Genomic DNA, 25,930 nt, shown 5'->3' on the forward strand with positions numbered 1-25,930 from the left:
ATTAATTAGGTGAGCTTTTCCATGTCCATATGTTTTGGACTGCAACTCTCATTGTCTTCAGCTAGCACAGCCAATAATAAGGGATGACTGGAATACATTCCAAAACATTTGGCAGACAGCATGGTGGGGACGTCTGCATAACCCGTAGAAGGAAACAAGAATGCCCTGTTAAAATAGCTAACAATGATCATAAAGTGTTTATGGAGAAGACATTATTGGCAATTACACCAAAACTATTGAAACCTTTATCCTCTAGAGGTCTACCGAACGCCATGCATCATTTGGATAGGGGCTGGCCTTTTGGTACAGGATTTAAATAGATGCAGACAAAAAGGTTACATATGTGACACATTTTTCCATTAGATTTTTAAATGAACAATTTAAAAGATGTCTATATTGAATGTTATCTGCTTTGAACTTTAATCTAAGCCTTTTCTTTTTCCATCTGATCCTGCCAGTAATTGCCTGGACTGGGGCCAAAAACTGAAGCTGAATCCAGGCAAGGGAGAGATTCTGTTAGTGGGTTGTATGTGTCCTTTGTGTGTGTCCTTTTTCTCAGTGTTTGGCAGGCAAGTTAAGACCTACTAAGCTTGAGTTTTCCTCCTAGTTGACAACTAAGAACCAGGGGGCTGTCTAAATCCTAGAGTGCTTAAGAACACACTAGGACTCACCCAAACATTAAGAGAATACAAAACACTTGAGAAGACAGCAGGAGAGGATATAAGTAAGCCTGGATCCAAGTTGTCTGTTCCAAGACACAAAACAAGATTTCTGGATTACCTTCCTATGGTTAACTTTATATCAGAACACTTAGCAATGACAGAGGCAGGAATAGGTAGGTAACAATGTGCTGTATCAAACTTATACTTAAGGCTGCTGTGTTTACCCCTGCACATTTTGAGTGGACATTTTGCCTACACCTTCTATATGAGCTCTGGGAGACCACATTGCAGTCATTTTTGTGGCTTGATTTATCAATGCCCATGTGCTTTTTTAATCTTTGGATGTTAAGAGTGGATGGCCTGATTTTCAGTTTGTTTGGTAGATGATCCTTCCCTATTAAGGATCAGTTTGACCTTTGTCCAGTTGAGAGCTGTGACAGGGAGGTAGCAATTGAATAACCCTTGTTTCTGAAGATGAAATGGGGTAGTCCTGCCAGGCCAACAAGAGATCTGATTGGGAGCTACTTGGTTGAGATGTAATGTTAGTTGGGCTCAAGACTTTCATCTGAGATACCAGTGGAATTAGGTGTATGAACTGAAGCAACCCAAGTCCCAGGGATGTGTTGGGTATTGGGAATGATGGAGTGAGATTCCTCCAACTTGTAGTCACTCAGGATGGGTTGGAGGAGAAAGGGATTTTTTGTGGGTTAAGTGGTCAAAACATCTTGGTAGGGATGGATAGGGAGAAATATGGGAGGAGACAGGGTATGGGCTGCTCTTAGGGAATGTGGCCCCAGTATCTTATTCTGGTGTTGCAATCTTTCCTCCTAGGTTCTCCTCTATCCCCTGGGTCAGCAGACCTTCAGAGCATGGGCTTTGGGCAACTGCTGCTTAACATCAGATTATATATCCCTTTTGTGGTATCCGAATTGAAGGAAGGTATATCTCTGGAAGGATGTGATCAAGAATTCACAATTCACAAAATTCACAATTTTCCATGTATCTGTAATTTTTTCTTCTTTGGATACACTGATTTACTCTGCCTAGAGGCTAAAATGGGCAGGTGGCTATTCAAGGGAAATTCTTCTGAGTGATAGCCCCTAACTTTGCAATAGCCACTATACAGCAGGGGTCCCCAACACCCGGGCCGCGGACCGATATCGTTTTGCAGTCTGTTAAGAACCAGGTCACACAAGCTGCAGTTAAGCAAGCAAAGCTTTATATCTGCACTTGTGCAGGATCTAGGTTGCATGTGAAAACATCCCCCCTCCCCCCCATGAAAAATTATCTTCTACAAAACTGGTCCCTGGTGCCAGAAAAGTTGCAGACCACTGCTATACACTAATGCCTTGCTTCTACTGTATTGTCTCTTTTACTGCCAAGAAATTGCATTTTTAGTCTCCTTTATTTTAACTTTTGATATTAATCACACTGCTGCAATGTGATTAATTAAACAACTTTATCCTTGTTGTCTTCATATATGCTATGTGGTGGCTGACAGTTGATTACTTCAGTTTATGCTGTCCTCATATTTTATATACATTTTAACTTTTTTTTACTTCATGTATGCCTGCAAAGGAACGCTATAGAGTAACTGATATGTATTTTGAAATATCTATAACTATATCTATCTATATAAACAAGCCTGAAGCATATTTTAAAAGTGAATAGATGCATATATGACAATAGCCATAAGCTTTATGGCTATATAATTGAACTTTGGAATAGACTTGTTTTCTTAAAAGTTATTGTTTAACTTACAGATCTCTATGCCTTAGCAACCACACAAATTCATGCCATCAGGCTTGCATTTTGATGTCAGTGAAGTTTACATAAAATACAAAAGAGGAGCAAACTGTAATGGGTTAAACAGAGGGTTGCTGCTTCAATGACTCAATCAAAGATGCAAGATTAGGAAGAGAAAAGCTTCTATTAAGAGATAAGAGTCTTGGTAATCAGCAGTGATGAGAGCAACCACAGAAAAAGAGCACTGAAGTTTAATGAAAATCTTACAAAATCAAACACATTTTTGGGATTGGTTAGGAATAGCTAAATAAGAAATACTGAATGCAATATACAAGCACATTTAGTAGTCTTGGTAGGATCAGATTATCTATCTTGGTTTGAATTCTGAAAGAATCTTAGTTATGGTCTGTTTATCCCAGGAGGCAGGGTGGGGAGGGGGTTGGGAGGGATCAAAGTTTGGTGATCTAAATAATTTAAACTCATTGTAATAGATAATGCAGTCATAATGGGCAACACATCCTTACTTCTCTGTTATGAAATACTTCTCAGAAATATTCTCTTTCCCAATCAGTATTACCTAATCAAGTTTTTGATGGTTTGTTAGCTAAGTAAATACTTAAAAACTCCACAAAGACTGAAAGTGAAGGATATAAGACAGCTATTAAGCCACTAGCAAAAAAATTCATGCAGCATTTAGCTAGCAATATTCAAATGTGCTTTACTGCATATCTTGTCAAATTCTGGGCAGAAATATGGCAGACGAGTATGCCTCCACAAAACAACAGAGACAAAAACAAAATCTGACATCTGGATGATATGCCCAAACTAATGGAGCTTATATGGATAAGAAGCCACAAGATTGCCCATATGAACCCCAGTGGTGGTGGTGCTCCTGATGCTGGTGGCAGAAAGGAAGCAGCTCTGGAGATCTTGTAGGCAATCTATGAATAGAGGGCAGGGAGCCACAGGAGAAGATAACATGCTAATAGCTTTGCATGAAACCTGTAGAAAGGACATCTGATTGATGCTAAAATGGAGCAAGTTTAAAATGAAAAGAGATCTTCAGAGCCACAGTGTACCCAATGCCACCTGTGGGAGTGTACCTTGAATCTGGGAAAGATTAAATTAAAAGGAAAGAACCATTTACAAAGACAATCACTTAAATATGGACAATCACTTAAATATGAGCCAGCAGTCTGCTGCAGCTGTCAAAAAAACCAACACAGTGCTAGGCTGCATTAACAGAGGGATAGAATCAAGATTACGTAAAGTACTAATACCACTTTACAATGCCTTGGTAAGGCCACACCTGGAATACTGCATCCAGGTTTGGTCACCACGATGTAAAAAAGATGTCGAGACTCTAGAAAGAGTACAGAGAAGAGCAACAAAGATGATTGGGGGACTGAAGGCTAAAATATATAGGGAACGGTTGCTGGAATTGGGTATGTGTAGTTTAATGAAGAGAAGGGTGAGGGGTGACATGATAGCAGTGTTCCAATATCTCAGGGGCTACCACAAAGAAGAGGGAGTCAAGCTATTATCCAAAGCCCCTGAAGGCAGGACAAGAAGCAACGGATGGAAACTAGTCAAGGAGAGAAGCAACCTAGAACTAAGGAGAAACTTCCTGACAGTTAGAACAATTAACCAGTGGAACAACCTGCCTCCAGAAGTGGTGAATGCTCCAACACTGGAAGTTTTTAAGAAGAGACTGGACAGCCATTTGTCTGAAATGGTATAGGGTTTCCTGCCTGAGCAGGGGGTTGGACTAGATGACCTCCAAGGTCCCTTCCAACTTCTTCTTCTTCTTCTTCTTCTTCTTCTTCTTCTTCTTCTTCTTCTTCTTCTTCTTCTTCTTATTATTATTATTATTATTATTATTATTATTATTATTATTATTATTATTATTATTATTATTATTATTATTATTTTAAAAAATGCAAAAAAACTTATCAGGATTTTGGAGTAAGAAAGTTAAAAAAATAGAGTGCTTTGACGAATGAACCTTTATTGTCAAAGTGCAACTTGTATACATTGATATTGGCTGAGCCTCCCTTTGTGCCTCCCCCTGACAACTCACAGTGACAACAAACCCACCATCTTGCTACACCATGCCTTGAAACTAGCTTTAGAAAACAAATGGACATTAGCATCAACGGTTAATGTCATACTTAAGCCGTACAAAGATCACAAAAGGGCTGTGTATGTAAAAAAAAGACCCACCATATGCAGAAACTCAGTCAATTTCTACTATCTAGTCTATGAAATCAAATAGACTTGATGGTAACAACTCTGAATTAAATTAGGTGCTAATAAAATTGTATTATGACCTATTTAAATTAGCAGTGCCCACTTAAGATCATCTGAGAGAGGACATTCAGGCAGTGGCTTTTCTCCAATGTATCTTTGAACCACACTGTTTCTAATTTCATGCACTATACATTTAAATGCATTATTGTTTCAAAATACAATGGTACAAATTGCAAATTATATCTGGCTCAAGGACTGATTATGAGAAATGCTAGCACCATTGCCTCTTCTTGAATAACTCTGATAATAATAATAATAGATTCATTAAATTGTCAGCAGTTGCATGAGAAGAGTCCATCTGAATGCTGCCATTAGCTTCTTTTGTTAGAGGCAACACTTTGACATAACAGAGGCAACAAAACTTACTGCAGTTGATTACCATGGTGTTCTTACAATTTAAGCTACAGGTATTTTTCAAATGGGGGTGTGGAGAGGGCTTTTTAAAAAGGCAGACTACCTAGTTTTTCAAATAATTTGGATGCTGAAACAAAAAAAAGGTGAGGGATTTTTCTTTTGAAAAAGAAACATGAAGAATCTTCAAAAATCAGAAAAAATATATATTTAAATAGTAAGAACCCAACAGCATCTTGTTCAATATACATCATAACTACAGTTGAAGGAGAGGAATAAACCATAAATATTAAGGGGTTGCCAAAATAACATTAAGAGATATTAATCAAAGTTATAAGAGTTCTAAGGAGATTCTCAATCATCCAGGTTATGTTTGTTCCAAAGAGCTTTTTTCAAAAGACAACTGGACTTTTAAAGTTTTTTTTTCCTTGAAAACGTTTTGCTTCTCATTCAAGAAGCTTTTTCAGTTCTCATCTGAACAAGGGAACTGAAGAACATCTTGGATGAGGAGCAAAATATTTTCAAGGAAAAATCCAAAAAAAGTCCAGCTGTCTTTTGAAAAAAGCAACTTTGGTCCTTATAGAAGTATTTTCTCTCTCTGGCAGCAGTGTTCAATATCTTTAGAAAAGAAAATCTGAAAATATTGGGAAATAGGAACTTTTGTCAACCTCAAGACATATAGTCTTTCCTCCAAACATCTCCTATAGAAATGTCACTTCTAACAAAAGTTTGTTAGTGGATTTTATTATATGTTATCAGCATAATAAATACTGCCCTAACTTTTGCATTTGTAAAGATCAATGAAATAATAATGAGAATTACTATAAATGCATCATAAATAATCTATCATAATTCAAAGTAAAACAATAGAAATAAATGAATTTAATGAAACAGTGGAGGTTAAAAAACTAGAAAAAGAGAAGCTTGGAAATAGTACTATAGCAATGGGTACATTCATTTATCTAGGTGGTTTATAGAAATTAAGAAAAGATACAACTGCAAAATTAATATAGGATTAAAATGCAACTGTCAATGCTGCTAACATTGAATATTCTTGCTTGACAAGAGATGAAGAAGTGGCTATTTCATATGTTAAACTTGTGTATTATTTTAAGAGCTGGGGTTATTGCTGGGAGGAGGAAGGAGGAAGACTGTACCTCAAGGCTGTCTGAAATAAGAGAAGATAAGAACTTGGCGGGTTGTCTAACAGAAGAGAAACTGATTCTTCAAATTAATTGGAGAATGTGATTCATGACGGAAATAGAAAGGTGGAGAATTATGTTTAATATATTGTGCAAAGGGGAGGGGATTCAGATTCCAGCTTCCTCTAGCAAGCTTTTGTTGATGTATAGGGCTAATAAAGGACTTTTAAGATAAACAATGCCTCAGAGTCACTTGAAAAGCTCATCCATGGGAAGGTGACAGCAACATTAGCAAATCAAGGAGTGATATCATGATATGTTAATCTCCAAAGGCCAAAAGAACCAAGTTTTCAGTTTCCAAAAGGCCACAAAACTGGAAGGCATACATACTTCGAAGGGTATATTGTTCCAGAAGATCTTCTCCAGAAAATGCTCAACATCTTCCCCATCCCATTTCAAAAGCATTTGATGCATCCAAATATAACTACAGTTATTTCATATTGGTGCTTGTTCTGCACTGGTTGGGTTCATTTGATTTCATATTATGCTATGCCTTGCTTCATGAAATAAAGCATTACTACTGGGGCATGCTAGGATATAATCACGGTTCATAATAGATAGTTCTGCACAATATGATGTGCTAAACCAAACAAACCAAATCACCATCTGACTTGTGAATTCAGTCATAGTTGGATGATATTCATGTGCATCTTCTCTGCCGTTCTCCCAAAAGGAACTTGCTGTACTTGAAATGCTAGCTATGACAGCTTTATGTTATAGTATTCTTGCCAAGAGGTCTACCAACTCAACACTTGTTTAGCTTTAAGTGCAATAAAATAAAAGCAGAAAGCCAAAAAATGATATCATGCCTTTAACAGCCATGGATGAAGCAGAGAATTTTGCTATAAGAGCAAAGGCACATAAAGCAGTGACTGAGATCTATTGGATTCAGTTTTGTCATGAAAATGTCCTAAATTGAAAGAGATTGCAGACACTTCAAGGGACAACTATGAGTTGTTGAAACAGCACCCCAAATTACTTGGGGGAAATTTTCCATCTTTATAACTCTATAATAAATATTTGGTAGAATTTCTGAGTTAACAAAAGCTTTAATAAAACAATATTCTGTCTCTGTACAGCTCAACCAAAGAATGAAGGAGATGGCTCACTGATTATTTTTATGTCAGAGATTGCCTTTCTAGAAAACAGGAAGAAATACAACTGCAGAAAAAATAGATGCCAAATTAATTCTCAAATAATTTTAAGAAAAATGCACATTGAATCCTATTCACAAAATTATAATTTATAACTGTTATTGACCAATGTTGTATGACTCATGGAAATTAACTGGTAGAAATTAGATATAGTAGTTGACTAGGTTCACACAAAACATGCTTCACACACAATGTCATAATGGATTGATTTCCTCAAAAATAAACTTCATGATAGTTGCCCATTTACAATAGATATAAATGGGTATATTCAATTATTACAAAATCTGGATATAATCTCATATGTTTACTGAGACTGGGCCCCATAGGCCAGAAATCCAGAAAAAATATAATGAAAGTTTACATAGGTAATAATAATAAAGTTGGAAGGGACCTTGGAGGTCATCTAGTCCAATCCCCTGCTCAGGCAGGAAACCCTATACCATTTCAGACAAATGGCTGTCCAGTCTCTTCTTAAAAACTTCTAGCGTTGGAGCATTCACCGCTTCAGGAGCCATGTTGTTCCACTGATTACTTGTTCTAACTGTCAGGAAATTTCTCCTTAGTTCTACGTTGCTTCTTTCTTTGGTTAGTTTCCATCCATTGCTTCTTGTCCTGCTCTCAGGTGCTTTGGAGAATAGCTTGACTCCCTCTTCTTTGTGGCAGCCCCTGAGATATTGGAAATCTGCTATCATGTCACCCCTCATCCTTCTCTTCATTAAACTAGACATACCCAGTTCCAGCAACCGTTCCTTATATGTTTTAGCCTCCAGTCCCCCAATCATCTTTGTTACTCTTCTCTGTACTCTTTCTAGAGTCTCAACATCTTTTTTACATCGTGGTGACCAAACCTGGATGCAGTATTCCAGGTGTGGCCTTACCAAGGCATTGTAAAGTGGTATTAATACTTCACGTGATCTTGATTCTATCCCTCTCTTAATGCAGCCTAGCACTGTGTTGGCTTTTTTGGCAGCTGCAGCACACTGCTGGCTCATATTTAAGTGATTGTCCACTAGGACTCCGAGATCCCTCTCACAGTTACTACTATTGAGCAAGGTACCATCTATACCCTGAGGGTCTCCTCAGGGTGCCACCGATCAGAGAATGTCGATTGGTGGCCCCCAGGGGGAGATCCTTCTCTGTGGGCGCTCTGGAACTATGGAATCAGTTACCGGTAGAGCTCCGGATGGCGCCCGATCTTTGCTCCTTTCGCCGCGATCTGAAGACGTTTTTGTTTGAACAAGCCGGCCTGGCCTGATGGGGGATTGGTGGGGTTTTTATTTTTGTATTTTTATTGTTGTATTTTTGGGGTTTTTATAAATGTAGTGTATTAATTGTTTTAATGGGCAACTATTTAATCTTCTTTTAATATTTGTAACTTTGTATTTTATTCTTGCCCTGTGCACCGCCCTGAGTCCTTCGGGAGAAGGGCGGTATAGAAATATTAATAAAATAAAATAAATAAATAAAATAAAATACTAGGGCTTTTCAATCTTTCCACCCATTGTACCACTTTTTGGATATGGCAATATCTGACTACCACCAATCGCCTAGCAAGGTGTCAAAAACTTGATGACCAAAAAAAAAAAGAAGGTAAAAAGTGATAAAGTACAGGTAGTCCTTGACTTACAACAGTTCGCTTAGTGATTGTTTGAAGTTGCTTGGCAACTGATTCATATTTATGATGGTCAGTGTCCCAGGGTCACGTGATCCCTTAGTGCGATCTTCTGACAAGCGAAGTCCATGGGGGAACCCAGATTCACACCCGTGTTACTAATTTAACAACTGCAGTGATTCACTTAACAAATGTGGCAAGAAAAGTCGTAAAATGGGAGAAAACTCATTTAACAAATTTCTCACTTAGCAACATAAATTTTGGACTCAATTGTGGTTGTAGGTTGAAGACTATCTGTACACTCACTTACCACACTTTTAATGGGAAACCTGTGCCTGTTTCTCTGATATTAATCTTTGCACTGTTCCATCCCCTTCTCTCCTCCTGGTTGACTCAAAGAAGCTGATAGGTGACTGCAGGGGCTTTGGAGGGGGGTGCGGCTTCTGCACTTGAAGTGGGAGCATGGGGGCATGTTGGGGTGCTAGTTGGCTATCCCCCAAAGATTCCTAACTTTAAAACAACTCTTGGATGGCAACAGTTACCCAGCACAAGGGGCTCAGGACAAAGAGATGCCGGCAATGCTAACTCCCAAAAATAAGGGGCTCAGAGGAAGCTACAAGCAGGGTAGGCAGGGGGAGGGGGGGCAAAGAAAGGAAATCAAACCTGATTGACAGTGAGCATAGTAATACTGCTCCTACTCTGCAGAGGACAGATCCCCATCATCCCTGGCCCAGCAGGGGTCTTCCTGCCCCACTGTTGCAGACAAAGGGAGGCTCCAATGAGAAGGAGGAAGAAGAGGGTTTAAGTAAGTTTAGCAACCGGAGAGGGGATCGCCCCACAAAAAACGTGCTTCGTAGGTAACCACCCAGCACGACACAAGTAACCAAAACCTGCTGCAATCACCCAGCAAATGGGGTGGGGGGTGGAAATAAAAACCAAACAGCCGACCCCCCAGCCAATTCTCAACAGAAATGCTCATGACAACGAAAACCTCGGACAGGGGGAAGAGTGCAGGCAGGCGGTGTCTTGCTCGGCTGGTGGCTTGAGGGGGGAAAAAGGGACAGCTTCAACCTCCCCAAAAGGTGCCCTCTCACAAAAGCAAGATGAAAACTCCGAAAAACAACCAGGAAAAAAGGTTAAAACAGAAGAGTGTCTCTTCTGAACAAGGAAAAAAAAAAGATCACATCCGCATCCAGCTCTTGGGGGTGGAGTGGGGGATTTTTTTGGCCTTGTTTTACTCTTTTAACAAGATTGCCCCCCTGAACATGCACCATCACTGTTCACTTGCTGCACCCCCCATGGACCCAAATTTCTTCTTTCCCTTCATTTGAAACAACCCCCCCCCAATCCTCTTGTTCTTACCTTCTGAATTACAATGAAAGAAAGCCAAATTTTTTGTTTTGTGGTCTTTACATATTTAAATTGCTAGAAGGTAGTGGGGAAGCAAGCCATCATGAGACACTCTTCTGTTTTAACCTTTTTTCCTCGTCCCTTGGGGTTTTCATCCTGCTTTCATGAGAGGGCAGTATTGGGGGGTGAAGCTGCCCCCTTCCCCCCCAGATACCTGCCTGCCCGAACGGCTGTGCTCTTCCTCCTGTCCTAGTTTTTTGTTGTTGTTAGCATTTCTGTTGAGGATTGGTAACCGGGGTGTGTGTGTTTTGTTTTTATTCCCCCTCCCCATCTGCTGGGTGGATGCAGCAGGTTTTGGTCACTTCTTTTGTGCTGGGAGGTTACCCACGAAGCACGTTTGTTTTGGGGTGGGATCCCCACTCCGGTTGCTAAGCTTGCTTAAATCCTCTCCTCCACTTCCTCCTCACTGGAGCCCCCACCCTTTGTCTGCAACAGTGCAGCAGGAAGACCCCTACAGGGCTGGGGATGATGGAAATCTGCCCTCTGAGTGGTAGGGGCAGGGCTCGAGCTGATAGGCACTGATTCAGGGCTCAGCAGAAGCGCCAGGGTCAGCGCTGATCCTGGAGCTTCTGCTGAGCCCTGACAGCCCTGAAGAAGCGCCAATCAACTGGAAAGCGGCACTGATCCTGGTGCTTCTGTTGAGCCCCAAAGCGCCGATCAGCTGAAGCCCGGCGCTGATCCTGGAGCTTCTGCTGACCTGACAGCCCTGAAGAAGCACAGATCAACTGGAAAGCGGCACTGATCTTGGCACTTCTACTGAGCCCCGAAGCGCCAATCAGCTGGAGCCCAGCACTGATCCTGGTGCTTCTGCTGACCCCTGACAGGCCTGCAGCTCCAGCCGTCTCTCGCTCAGGCTTGTGAGTGCTGCTGCCAGTTCAGCTCATTCCCCTCCCCCACTACTTCTCTAGGATGGTCGCATACCACCTGCCAGGTGCCAATGTACCACAGGTGGTACCTGTACCACCAGTTGAAAAGCCCTGACCTATACTATACCTGTACATTTGGTTTTTCTTGCCTAAATGTAGAACTTTACTTTTTTCACCATTGAATTTCATTTTGTTAGATAGCACCCAGTGTTCAAGTCTGTCCAGATCCTCCTGTATATAAAAGGTTAATCAAAGTCCTGACAGTTCACCTGGAACCTCCCAATATTAAACATTCCCTGTAGACCTCATTATCTGTAAAGCATTAATACATCAGCATTTTAACTTGCCAATTAACAAAAAGTCTTTATTGATGTAAATTTCCTAAGGAATACCCTTTTGCTGAATAATTATACATATTACCCCTATTGCCCATTTAATTTTAGCATCAGTATCCCAGAAATGATCCTGAACAAGTTCTTTGGCCTTTTTAGTTTAAAATCTAACAATACCGAGAAGTAAACAGATAGCAAAATATATATTTACAGAATTATAACAGTCATGTCTCATTTTAATAGTTATTTTATTTATTTGTAACCCTCCTTTATTATTTTTACAAATGACACAAGGCGATGAACATATCCAACACACCTTCCTCTTCATATTCTCCCCATAACAACCATCCTTGAAGTTTTTCAGGCTGAGAGAGCAACAGATCCAAGGCCTGGCTTTCATGCCTACGATGGCAGAGAACTTAGCATTTCCAGCTTTCTAGCCAGGTGCCTTAACCACTGGCTCTTCTAGATTACATTTACTTTACAAATATGGAACAACAGTAGCAAATGTTACATTGAGCTGAATGACTTAGAAGAAAATCTAAATGAAGTACTTCTTGATTAATTTGCACTTGATTAATCTGCACCGATCAACCAAAACCGATTGCTTCAGACTTATCCAGAGCAATTGCTCAAATATATTAAACAGCTGTTCCATATTTATAACAAAAAGTACTCGCTGATAACAGATAGCTAATTTTAGGTTCATGGTGAAACATGAGCAAGTTAGTTTAAATCGGATTCATGCTATTTGAAAATACCTTGAACAGACTGAAAGGAAACAAACGGAATGGCCTACAATGCCTGTTAAACTATATTATACTATGTAACACAGGTGTTCCATGTTTTAAGTTAGTGGTAGGAAATGCCCGCCAGAAATTACTCATATTCAACATTCAATAACACGAGAAATTTGTGGAGTTATGGATAAAACATATAGTGTCTGAGTTGGTCTACCCCAGGGGTCAGCAACCTGAAACAGTAAAAGAGCCACTCGGAACCGGTTCCCTCACAAAAGGAAAATCTGGGAGCCGCAAAAAATGTGTGCACATGCATGTACATGCGCGCATGCACAGAACAGGGTTTGACTGAAGACTGGAGCCAAGGTGAGATATGCATCTACCCTGCATATTTGAATTGATTGGTTGAACTTTTTTAGTCCCACTTTTTTTTGTACTGCACATGGCAGAGGACTGGGAGCTGCAGGAGATGGCTGAAAGAGCCGCATGTGGCTCCAGAGCCGCGGGTTGCAGACCTGTGGTCTACCCTGATCATTTTTTTAAAATCCATTTGAATTTTGTTGACTTCTAATGACAAGTCTCTACAATTTTCTTGACAAGATTTTGAAAGTGGTTTGCCACTGGTTGGTCACTCCCCCTCAGTCCAACTCACATCACAGGGTTGTTGGGGAAACTAGGAGGAAGAAGGAGCATTAGATATGTTTGCTGCCTTGAGTTGTTTATAGAAAAAATAAAGGTGAGATATAAATTAAATTAAAAAAATAAAAAAAAATACTGATTCATATATACAGTATCATTTCTATGTCTATAAGTGAAGGATAAAATATTTCTATAACCACAAAGTTTAGAATAGTTAAATATATTAGAAGCAATAGTCATGGCTCTAAAAATTAAGACAAACAAGAGAAAGAATACAGATAACTTCAATTACAGACTTAGAGATGATAAATGGGCTCCAAAAACAGACAACCCTGGACCAATAAGTACTGACTGATTTCTTTAAGCAATAATAGACTAGCAGAAACTCACATGCTGTGTAGAGACGCAACTTGATAACAGATTTTTTGGGGGGAGAGAGATAGTGGTGTCCTTTGTGCTCTCTGAGATTTGCTGTTTCCCCCCCACAAATATTTCATTATCCAAGTAGGTACATCATCAGTGCTCTGAATAAGCAATCTCAGAGAGCACCAAGAATTCCACAGTTCAACCCAGAACTACATGTATTTTCTTCTGTTGATAATGAGAATGTCTGGAAAGATAAAGAGTAGCAGAAGAATGGAAACTCAATGGGCAAGAGATGTATGGGATCAATGAGATTACTGGAATGTCCTTGGAATTTTTATGAGTTAATATTAGTTAATTAATAAATTTAAGCACTTTCTTTTCCAGCTTCAGGAGCCCACTATGGTTTGAGAGAATATGAAGTTAAGGTGTTATGGTTACATCAAGCTGGTGATCTCTTCTTCGTTAGTTCCAGCATTTTTTCTCAAGAGAAAAGCACTTTTAAATGTTGCATTTTGTTACTGCAAGAACATGAAGTTCATTTTGCAACTATTGTCTCACATGTCATGAGTGTTTTACCAATGTGGGTCCATATTTTCTAGCATTACAGCCCAGATTCAGATACATGCTTGGATCTAAAATCAATACACACAATAATTGGGAACTCAAAAGCATTTCAATCTAAATGGTCAATGTCAACACTGGAGATTCTTTACATTTGATAACAGTTCCTTTTATATTTTATTCTAATTTTAAATTGCCTTTTTAGTATTAGTCATTTTATGTACTAATGCTTTGTTGTTTCCATAATGGTCAATTTTTTCTGGGTTTATTAAGTTGTCCTGAGAATTTTGGCAAAATGAAAAAATGTAAACTGTCTGAATAACGTATAAATAATTAACTTCTGCTATAGTCTGGTATTTTCCATTCATGGAGATACCTGATTTTCCAAGATTTTAGACTGTGGACAGAATTTTAGATCAGTGAGGTTTTAAACTTCATCCTATTTGGTTTACAGAAAATATAGCTAGGACCAGGAGGTAACATATATAATTGTTTCCTGAAGGGAAAAAAAGCTGGAATTCTAGTCAATTTTCTAAATATATTAGCATTCCAATATAATATAATCATGTTTATGGTTGAAAATTGCATCTCATAAAAAAGCCATTCATTTAAGTATATGCCTTTTGATAAACTCAAGCTTAATTTATTTACGGTGGGAACAATAAGTATGTTCACACATAGACAGACCTCTCCTCCTACGAATTATATATGATTCTGCAACTATTATGCCTAGAAATTCAAGAACATTTACATGTTAATAAAGCAAAACAAAACCTTACAAAACTACTCCAAAAGATTATGCTAAACACTTTGGATAATCAATCTCTGCCAATATCACAAATTAAATCTCAAAAGAAATGTTTTCAAAACATACTGAAAAGAATGACATTAATATATTTCTCATCTGAAAGAACCATACTTTAAAAAAATATTTACCATGCTTTGCTATAGGCTGAATAATCACCAGCCTTCAATTTTCACATGAGTTGCAGATGAGAAGGGGAAAAGCCCCATCTTGAACATGGGGTTGAACTGAAATTGACTTTGGATCTCTGAACTGTCAACACATTTTTATGAAATGGTTTGCTTTACAGAGATTATAAAGTAGGTGTCACGCCTGACACTTGCATTTTATATTCAGATGGTGGGCCTGGAAGAGAAACATTATAAAACATCAGGAAGGGTCTTAGACAGCTCAGCTGTCGTAGTGGAAACCTCTCTGGGCTTGCTTGGCAGATATTGTACTGTTGATGTCAGAGGTTTTTTCTTTAACTCACTGACAAGCAAAGAAGAACACTGAAAGAATATGTTATCAGGAGCCACGGATACTTGTCTTCAGTAGTAGGTCAGTCTGACACTTATTTTGGTGCATTAAAAAAATGAAACAAAACAATGATCTTGTTTCGGATTAAGGATCAGATTTCAGATCCTTGGTGGAGCAGTGGGCTAATGCCTCCTTAAGTAACACCAGCTGCCTGCAATTAGTGCAGGTTCGAGTCCCACCAGGCTCAAGGTTGACTCAGCCTTCCATCCTTCCCAGGTAGGTAAAATGAGGACCCAGATTGTTGGGGGCAATTAAGCTGACTTTGTAATAATGCCGCTTGGGGGTGTGTGAAAGCCCTAATAAGCAGGCATATACATAGAATGAAGGCTACTGCTAAGCTTGTAAGCCGCCCTGAGTCTTTGGAGAAGGGCGGGATATAAATGGAATTAAAATAAAAAAATAAAAATAAATAAAATAAATCCCATACTTTATACCCCCCAGAGGTTATCAAAATTCAAGATTTATTCTAGGGAAAAACCCAGCTGGAAGAAGTTAGTAGACCTGCTGTTTTCTTGATGACAAATAGGAAATTCACAAATGTTTAAAATAATATTTCATTTAAAAGCTATAATTCATAATTAGCCAACAACAGTTTCCTCCAGAGAATTTATTCATCACTAGCTGCAATACTTGATATTTTCTGAAATGAACAAAAAAAAGTTAAAATAAAACAAAACAAAATTAAAATAAAATACTTTTATAGGGGGACACCACAATGATAACCCAGGTCTTGAGGTTAGACTGGGAAATCAAGTCATTAGAGAAAGATAATTGCAACCTACATTTATTCTATGTCAAGAACATTAAAAGGGTCCATCCATAAGGTCTCAGAATAATAATAATAATAATAATAATAATAATAATAATAATAATAATAATAATAATATTAATGCTGCTGCAATGGAGTTTGGCTTAGACAAATATGCCACACTTTACTCTCAAACAAGGAAAAATAGTGAAAACTGAAGGAATCAAGATGCCCCACGAAAATAACATTAAGAGTCTGGATGAGGAAGATTACTACAAATACTTGGGTATCCTTCAAGCTGACATCAAGCATCAAGGACAATGATGAAGATGCACTGAAATTAGTATATACATTTAAAAAATAGCTGGGAAAGCAGATAATAACAAGACCTGGCAATGGCTAAGAGCAGGAAAGTTGAAGAAAGAGACTGAGGGACTAATTCTGGCTGCACAAGACCAAGCCTTAAGGACAAATGCATACAAACTCAAAATTGAGGAGACAGCAACAGACAGTAAGTGCCACCTATGCAAAGAAGCTGAAGAAACAGTGGACCACCTGGTAGGCTACTGCAAGAACATTGCACAGACTGACTACAAGCAGCGGCATGACAAAGTAGCAACAATGGTACACTGGAAGATCTGCAAGACATATCACTTGCCTGTAAGCAAGAACTGGTGGGATCATAATATAGAGAAAGTCATAGAAAACAATAAAGTTACACTGCTCTGGGACTTCAGAATTCAAACAGACAAACCTCTGCAACGTAACACCCTGGACTTAACAATTGTCGATAAGAAAGACAAAAAAGTCTGGATAGTGGACGTGGCAGTTCCTGGAGACAGCAGAATAGACAAGAAAAAACTGGAGAAGATAACAAACTACAAAGACCTACAAATAAAAATAGAAAGACTGTGGCAAAGGCAAGCAATATTAATAGGTGCCTTGGGTGCAATCCCAAAACAACTGGAGCACCACTTGAACACCATTGGCATTGACAAATTCGCCATTAGTCAATTGCAAAAGGCAGCCTTACTAGGAACTGCTTCCATCCTGCGATGATATCTATAATACCATCAAGCATTCACATCTGCCTATCCCAGGTCCTTGGTAAGGACTCGATAGGTAGACAAAAATGCCAAATCCAGTCTGAACATCTGGCTGACTGTGCAATGATTAATAATAATAATAATAATAATAATAATAATAATAATAATAATAATAATAATAATAATAATAATAAATAATAATAATAATAATAATAATAATAATAATAATAATAATAATAATAATAATAATAATAATAATAATAATAATAATAATAATAATTGCTGCAGGCTGTGAAAACAGAGAGCATTATCAAAATAACAGAAACAAAGGCAGAATATAAGGAAAAACGGCTGGATGATAGATTAAATAGATGAAAAACCAAAGCTTTGCATGGACAACATTTAAAAAACATTGAAGAAAAATGTGATAACAACTTGACATGTGCATGGCTTAAGATGGGAACCATCAAGAAAGAAACAGAAGTCTTAATACTGGCTGCTCAAGAACAAGCACTACAAACTAATGCCATGAAAGCGAAGATACAAAAATCTACTGACAATCCAAATTGCCAGCTTTGCAACAACAAAGCTGAAACTGTTTCACATTTAATATGTGAGTGCAGCAAAATTGCGCAAACTGATTGCAAAGCTAGACATGACTGATCCACTAATCCACTGGGCATTGTGTAAAAAATACGACTTGCCTGTGTCCGAAAAGCTGTGGGAAAATAGGGTGGAAAAAGTTGTTGAGAATGAGAGGGTGAAGATCTTGTGGTACTTCCGAATAGACAGATCGCCATTTAGAACACAACATGCCAGATATCACAGTTGTAGAGAACCGAAGAGTATAGCTGATTGATATAGCTGTACCAGGAGATGCCAGAGTCAAAGAAAAAGAACTGGAAAAAATTATGAAATACCGCGACCTGGCCATTGAAACTGCACGATTTTGAATGAAACGTGTAACAGTGATACCCATTGTCATCGGGGCACTGGGAACTATGTCCAAAAACTTTACAAAACACATCAAGAAATTGAAACTTCCTGCAATAACTCCAGCAAAGCTACAAAAAACTGTGCTACTCGGAACATCTTACATTTTAAGGAGATACCTGGTTGATACCTAGGACTTTTTCCCTGGTATAATCTTCTAAACAACCTAGGCCCTGTTAGGTCATCATCAGAGGTATTTCCTTACCTAAATAAAGAAACAGACAGACCAAAGGCAGTGGGAGCAGGAGAGACTTCTGACTTCCTGCGGGCTTCGCAAGTGAGTTTACTTATGGGAAGATGGCTAAGAGAATCAGAAACTACCTTTCTTCCCTACCTCCCAAATTTAGTAGCAGGTCTTAATAGCTTAATGATCAATAAAGGAAACTATGGAATGGGGACATGATTAGGTAGCAAGCTACCCCCTTTGAAAGATACAGAAATGGCAAATTGATAAAATTACAATAGGTTTCTGTCCTGCTGAAAATGGTGTGAGTAACCTGGAACTATCATTAAATAACTGAATCACTTACCGTATTTATTTATGCCAGGTATACACAATTCCATATGGAATACGTGCTTCTTATTAGAATAAGCAGCCGATTGGCCATTTTTATCTTAACCACTCTATACTATTTATAACTCTTTGTATTAGGAGCCCAGAGAAGATGTAATTTTCTCTGTTTGATGACAGGACAGGTTTTGCTTAACTTGTATTCTGAGAACATTTCAGAGTGTCCACACAATAGCTAAGATATTGTAATCCACCTTTCTTAGCTACCTAGGGAGGAAGAAGGGAGAGGAAGAGAAAGCACCTAAAAATTATTAGTAGAAGAATAAAGTTACACAGATACAACCATCACATGAATTGAAAGACTAATTAAAAGCATTAATCCTTTGTTTCAGAGTTGAGTAACTATTACAATTAGGGAATATAAATTAAGTTTACAATCAAGAAAAATTATAGCATAGTTAGTAAAGCTTCAGAAATGCAGTTGCAGGAGTTATGAATTAATATTTAAAATAGTGGAAATTACTAATTTCTCATGTATATTCCTATACCTTTTCCTGTACCTACACTTCTACCTATATGTAATGAAAAAGTCACCTGCTTTTTAGTACTGTAGACTCTGAATTATTCCCAGACATAAGACACAGTAAATTAAAAAAAAAATGGGCACAGAAAAAATTGTGAACTACAACAGAGGCCGAACAATCTGTGCTTGTTGTTTTCCCAAATGTCTAGTCAGAAGTCTCAGGTGGCTAATGTGGGAGGCATACACAATTCAAAGCTCAAATAATATGTTTATGAAACTGGACATGTTCTGTGCACTTTCAGAGTGGCTGTGTAAGAAGAGACAACAGTATATCTGATTTCAGCTAAATAGGGTTTTTAAACTAAATTATCCATTTCCTTTTGCAGAAGTGGATGAAACAGCACAGCTACACTCTCAGTAATCATTCCAAATGCAATTGAAGAATTCAATTTAATGGTAATCAGGGAATATTTAATTTGCATTGGCTTCCAATAGGTTGGCTTGCCATCTGTACTCAGATATATAGCGGATCCAAAGATGAAAATAAAGAAGTCTGTATTTCAAGTAATAGGAGGCACATCTTTAAATATGTGTATTATATAACTGCAAAACTTTTGCAAAACCTATTGTTATTTTTTAAACAGGCAAGTCATCAGACTGTTCAATAATAGACACATTCTAGATGATAACCCATACAAAGGTAGGGGTGTTATAAAAATAATGTTCTATAAAATTATTACAATGGTACCTTGGTACTCATTGTTAATTGGTTCCAGGGAGCGCAATCAATACCCAAAACAATGAGTAACAAACAAATTTTTCCCATAAGGAATAACTAGTGAGTCACAAGGCAGCTGATACTGACAAGTTCTAGCTTGTGTGTTGAGTACCAAACAAATCATGAGTACTAGGAGAAATTTTTCACATCAAAATGCATTGAATATCAAATTCAATGAGTTTCAAAACAGTTGAGTACCCAGGTACCGCTGTACCTGTAGCTGATTTAGAGATCATGGAAGATGCTAAAGTCCATCTACATAAATTGTAGATAAAATAACAAAATACATTACCCTGCTCTACACTGATGCTACTGCTATAATTTCACAAATCCCTATAAGTCCTGAAAAAGAGCAATGCCAGCAATATTTTGGTACAGCAAACAAAATCAACTAGTTCTTAATTTTGAGAAATCTAAAATTCTGGTCTTTGCTAAGACAGCTATCCAACAATCCTGGACAGTAGAAGGGAACAGAGAGGTTGCTAAATTTAAATACCTTGGGGTGGTTATTAGTCTAAAGGAAGCTGCAATATGCACCAGAATTGTGCAGTGCTGTTAGCCCTTAGACTTTCAACTGCTTCTGAACTTTCCTTTTACATAAGTGAAGGATAATTAATTCCTTCAAATTATTCACCAAATCTTATACGGTCATAAATGGGGTAACCTATGTAAAGAAGGATATACTGGAATCAGTGCAAACAAAATTATTGAGATCAATCCTCATTGTACCAAATAAAATAGTAAAACAGTAAGCTTCATGCCTATAATCCAAGTAAGATCCTATAAGATCATGATCAATTTTTGGTTAAACAGCCAATACTTCCCAGTCAACATGAACCCCTCTAGTTTTAATGTAAACTTTTCATTCTCCCTAGAAACAGGCCACGGAACTGCTGTTAACATTATACAGGTTCTCTACACTATACTGTACCTAATTTCTTTAGGATATGACCAAGCTAAACAAGTGCTCACCCAAAGAACAAGGAATGTGGAGCTCTAGGCTGAAATTAATAAATTGTTCTAACATGACAGAAATTGGATTTAAAAAAGGACACTTGGGAACCAGAAAAATACTCACACATTCTAACTTTTCCCAGCCTGCAAATTTCCCCCCAAACCACACATAGTATCTTCCATCTGCAGCGCTGCAAGGCAGATATTCCAAAAACCCATTAGCCAAGTGTAGCTGCCTATGAGATAACAAGGAGAATGAATCCATTTCTCTTGTATTATTATACTGCAAATCCTACAGGGATATTAGGCCTGGTTACATTATGACCCTAGTATGCAAATTCTCAGGAAGGATAGACAATTTCTATCTTCTAGACCACACATGTCAAACTCGTGACGTCGCGCAATGTATTGGGACTATTTTGCCATTGCCGGCAATGGGTTGGGTGCATGACGCATTCGGTCCGTGGGCCGGCAGTTTGACACCCCTGTTCTAGACGATTCGAAACCTTTCATTACCTGTGTAGGAGATAAATTTTGTACTGCTGCAACATAAATAAGGCATATCTGACCACAGGAATAACCATTCCTGTTTTATTCACCACTTCAGGTTTATGTGTTAGTTGTGTTTGTAAAAGTGACTTATGACCTGTCCGCAAAGCTGCTTAGCAATTAGCATGCATTTATGCAGCAGCAGCATCTTTGCATCCTTCACAGCTGGCTTCCAACAAGCAAAAACAATTTGGGAAGCCAGATTTGCTTACTGACTATATGATTCGTTTAACAACCATGGTTAAATTTGTCATAAAATTGAAGCTGGTGTGAAGTGATGACTCAAAACTGACTGAGCAACTGAGATTCTAGTCCCAGGTTTGGTTGTAAGTCAAGGACTACCTGTAGAGTATGTTATATTTTTACCATGGAAACTCTTTCCTAAAAGAATACCTTATTTCATTCATTTGATTTTAATTCTATGCTTTTAGTTCTAAATTTTGCTGGTCACTGACTGAATAAACATCGCTATTACTGTTACATTACATTGCTATTTATGGCTATAAAACAAAAGCTACAAATGGAAGTAATCATATGATTAGACAAATACCCAAAGAAACAGAAGCAATGTTAAAATTAAATTATCCTACTTCAGACACATTATACAAAGACCTAGCTCTCTGGAAAAGCGTCTAATGCTGGGAAAGGGAGAAGGAAAGAGAAAATGAGGACAACCAGAAGGAAGATGTGGTGATGAGTGCACTGTTGGAAGCCTAAATGTGCAGGTTAAAGATGGATTGTCCTGATCTACCTATCTATTTGTTCACTGGGATTTGAAAATGACTTATAGCAAATAATCAATCAATCAATCAATCAATCAAAATTTAACAATATCCTTAAACCTTTCCTTCCAAGACCCTGCCTGCTCTCAGTAGTAATAGATATAACTGAAAAGAAAGAAATATTGAGCATGGACCAAAACAATAAGAATTAACGTACCTTCAAATCCATTAGGTCCCCAATATAGAAAGATCTATGATGGAGACCTAGTGAATTTAAAGAACTGTTGAGGAACTTAATAGACATGATTTTTTTAAAAAAAATGTTTGATGAACTAGTTTTTAAATTGTAATCACCCTTAACATTTCTAGGACCATTTGTTTGATAATATAAGGTAAAGGTACCCCCGCACATGTGTGCTAGTCGTTTCCGACTCTAGGGGCCGGTGCTCATCTCCGTTTCAAAGCCGAAGAGCCAGCGCTTGTCCGAGGACGTCTCCGTGGTCATGTGGCCGGCATGACTAGACGCCAAAGGCGCACGGAACGCTGTTACCTTCCCACCGTAGTGGTCCCTATTTTTCTACTTGCATTTTTACATGCTTCCAAACTGCTAGGTTGGCAGAAGCTGGGACGAGTAACAGGCGCTCACTCTGTTACACGGCACTCGGGATTCGACCCGCCAAACTGCCAACCTTCAGATCGACAAGCTCAGCGTCCTAACCCACTGAGCCACCGCGTCCCGTTTGATAATATACGATAGCTCAATTCTATATTCCATTCCTTTTATATTACCCACCTCTAGTTTTATTTAAAAATGTAGACATTGATAATACTGAATTGTTGGTTTAGCTTCTATAAAAAAAAATCTTCAATGCATTCTATACTACCAAATTTTCAGAGGCTGCTAAAGCATCCTGGGTGTTTCTCCATTCCATATAAAATCAACTACTTATGTATCACTTTAAAATATCTAAGTGAAATTGATTCATTTATTGTTATCAGTAATGCTGTTTTCATTTTGTCTACATTTATTCCTATCCACAGACTCATAGCTATTTTCATCCACTTATTAATGTACCATTTATCAGGGCTATATAAATATTCATATCTGCTAATAAAGATCTTTTTATATGAATAATTATCTTCTAGTGTTTAATATGAGCTGAACTATTTTTACATACATCTGATACCTTTATCATATGGCAAAATATTAGGGTCTGATTACTCCAGTTTACTGTGTATCTGGAGTGTTTATAATATTGCTACATCAATTCTAATGAGTCTTTGACAAATTAAAAAGTTTCAAGATGAGTATAGAGCAATAACTTATGTTTGATTACTGCTCACAAATATTCTAAATAGACCCAGATTGTATTTTCAAACATGACAAAGATAGCAAGACTAAATTAAAAATGAGGAAAATTGGGTTTACTAGGCATGCTGAGATGTATTAAAATAAAGATGGTCACTTTTCTTCTCCTGAAATATTATTTTATTCTTTTATTTGGTTTAATAATAGTCAATTTTTCCCCAACATACACTGCAGTTCTTTTTTTTATCAATAGAGGGCAAAATGAAATTGCTCTGGTTTTCAGTGTTATAGCTCCCTCTATTGATAAACAGAGAGCACCAAAGACTCTATAGATCAGTAGCCTCCAATCTTCTGGGCACTGGGAAACAGTTCAGTGGAGAGAGGTTTTTCTGTGGACCAGAGGGGTTGTGGTTTCATGTGCTGCCTGCATCACACAGATAATAATAGGTAAGTTGGAAGGGACCTTGGAGGTCATCTAGTCCAACCCCCTGCTCAGCCAGGAAACCCTATACCATTTCAGACAAATGGCTGTCCAGTCTCCTCTTAAAAACTTCCAGTGTTGGAGCATTCACCACTTCTGGAGGCAGGTTGTTCCACTGGTTAATTGTTCTAACTGTCAGGAAGTTTCTCCTTAGTTCTAGGTTGCTTCTCTCCTTGACTAGTTTCCATCCATTGCTTCTTGTCCTGCTTTCAGGTGCTTTGGAGAATAGCTGGGACTTCACTTGTTTAAGCGGACTGATTTCTGGCATGCCATGGCCCAGTATCAGTCCACAGACAAGGGGTTGGGGACCCCTGCTACAGAAAATAGCACAGCCTTTGTTTTCTAACTGATGGAAGAATACATATGGTATAAGACAGAAAGGACTAGAGTGAATGTGGTATCACCCTTTTCTCACAATTTGAAATGAAACAAGAGAGAGAGCAACCTAATTGGAGAGGGCCTATTTTGTCTTTTAAAGAAGTCCTCCTCCCCAAATTGTTTAGTTTAGTTTAGTTTATTAGACTTATATACCGCCCTTCTCCCGTAGGACTCAGAGCAGTTCACAAGGTTTTTAAAAGAAACAATACCACAATTACAAAATTTAAAACAATTAAAATGATTATATTAAACCTTGAATATAAAAATCTTAGTTAAAAACCAATTAAAACCCCAATACCCTCAGTTCAGGCCAGAAAGCTCAAAAAGCCAGGTCTTCAGGTCCCGGCGGAATGAACGGAGGTCAGGGGCAGTTCTAAGCTCTACAGGCAGCTGGTTCCAAAGGGCCGGCGCACCCACTGAGAAGGCCCTCTCCCTGGGTATTGTCTGCCGGCAATCTTTTACTGGCGGTACCCTGAGAAAACCCTCCCTGTGGGAGCACACAGGACGAAGGGAACTTGATGCCGGCAACAGGTGCTCCCTCAGATATCCCGGACCCAAGCCATTTAGGGCTTTATAGGTCATCACCAGCACCTTGAATCTCACCCGGAGGGCAACCGGAAGCCAATGCAGCTCGCGGAGTAGAGGTGTTATGTGGGAGTATTGGGAAACCCCCATCACAACCCTCGTGGCTGCATTCTGTGCCAGCTGAAGCCTCCGGGTGGTCCTCAAGGGCAGTCCCATGTAGAGAGCGTTGCAGTAGTCCAATTGGGAGGTCACGAGCACATGAGTGACTGTGCGTAGAGCATCTCGGTCCAGATAGGGCCGCAACTGGTGCACCAGGCGAACCTGGGCAAAGGCCCCCCTAGTCACGGCTCCTATATGATCTTCAAAACTGAGCCGCGAATCCAGGAGGACGCCCAAGTTGCGTGCCCTATTGACGGGGGGCAACACCTCACCCCCCATCATTAAAGATGGAATAGGCTGGTTAGCCCGAGATGCCGGTATGCACAGCCACTCAGTCTTGGCAGGATTGAGACGAAGCCTGTTTCTTCCCATCCAGACCCGGACCGCCTCCAGGCAACGGGACATCATGGCGAGGGGATCACTGGATTGGTTCGGGGTGGAAAGAAAAAGTTGGGTATCATCAGCGTACTGATGATACCCCACCCCGAAACCACGAATGATCTCACCCAGCAGCTTCATATAGATGTTGAACAGGAGGGGAGAGAGAACCGACCCCTGAGGAACTCCACAAATGAGAGGCCCTCCCGTCAACACCGATTGCAAGCGGTCCAGGAGATAGGAGGAGAACCACTGCAAAACAGTGCCTCCCACTCCCAACCCCCTGAGACGCCGCAATAGGATACCATGATCGATGGTATCAAAAGCCGCTGAGAGATCTAATAGAACTAGGACAGAGGAGCAACCCCTGTCCTGAGCCCACCAGAGATCATTCACCAGCACGACCAATGCCGTCTCTGTGCTGTACCCGGGCCTGAAACCCGATTGGTACGGGTCCAGATAATCAGTTTCCTCCAGGAACAGAGGAAGCTGATGTGCCACCACACTCTCAACAACCTTCGACAAAAAGTGAAGGTTGGAGATAGGACGATAGTTATTTAAAATCGCTGGGTCCAGAAAGGATTAAAATATTTTGACTCTG

General features: G+C 39.0%; 1 protein-coding gene across 6 annotated transcripts in view; it reads right to left on the reverse strand.

Annotated features, from left to right (window-relative positions):
- Positions 1-25,930, reverse strand: part of PARD3 (par-3 family cell polarity regulator) — a 663,866-nt gene that overhangs the window by 164,411 nt on the left and 473,525 nt on the right. The window lies entirely within an intron of this gene.

This window comes from Vipera berus, assembly GCF_964194415.1.
Source record: "Vipera berus genome assembly, chromosome: Z".
NCBI lineage: Eukaryota > Metazoa > Chordata > Lepidosauria > Squamata > Viperidae > Vipera > Vipera berus.